Source organism: Orycteropus afer, unplaced genomic scaffold, assembly GCF_000298275.1.
Source record: "Orycteropus afer afer isolate SDZICR_OR568_19922 unplaced genomic scaffold, OryAfe1.0 scaffold00081, whole genome shotgun sequence".
In the NCBI taxonomy this organism is placed as follows: Eukaryota; Metazoa; Chordata; class Mammalia; order Tubulidentata; family Orycteropodidae; genus Orycteropus; species Orycteropus afer.
In genome coordinates, this window is record NW_006921668.1 from 5,491,684 (window position 1) to 5,492,099 (window position 416).

Below are 416 nucleotides of genomic sequence, written 5' to 3' on the forward strand. Positions count from 1 at the left end.
TCATGTTGTCAGAAGGGACCATTCCCTGGAGAAGGATGTCATGCTTGGTAGGGTGGAGGGTCGACGAAAGAGGGGGAGGCCTTCAAGGAGATGGATTGACACGTTGGCTGTGATGATGGGCTCAAGTATAGCAGGGATTGTGGGGCTGGTGTGGGATCGGGCACTGTTTCGTTCTGCTGTGCATGGGGTCGCTATGAGTCGGAAACGACTCGATGGCACTTAACAACAACAATTCTATGAGTTGATTATTCAATGTGTATCACTTCTGAGGGTGACAAATGACTGAAAATAAATCAGTCTAGAGTCATCACTCTTCACAAGTTTTGCCTCTATATGGTTTAGATTTCTGGAATTGGATATCTTACGGGTGTTACATCTCTTGAGCTTCTTCTGAGAATCTAAATTGTGTTTATCCT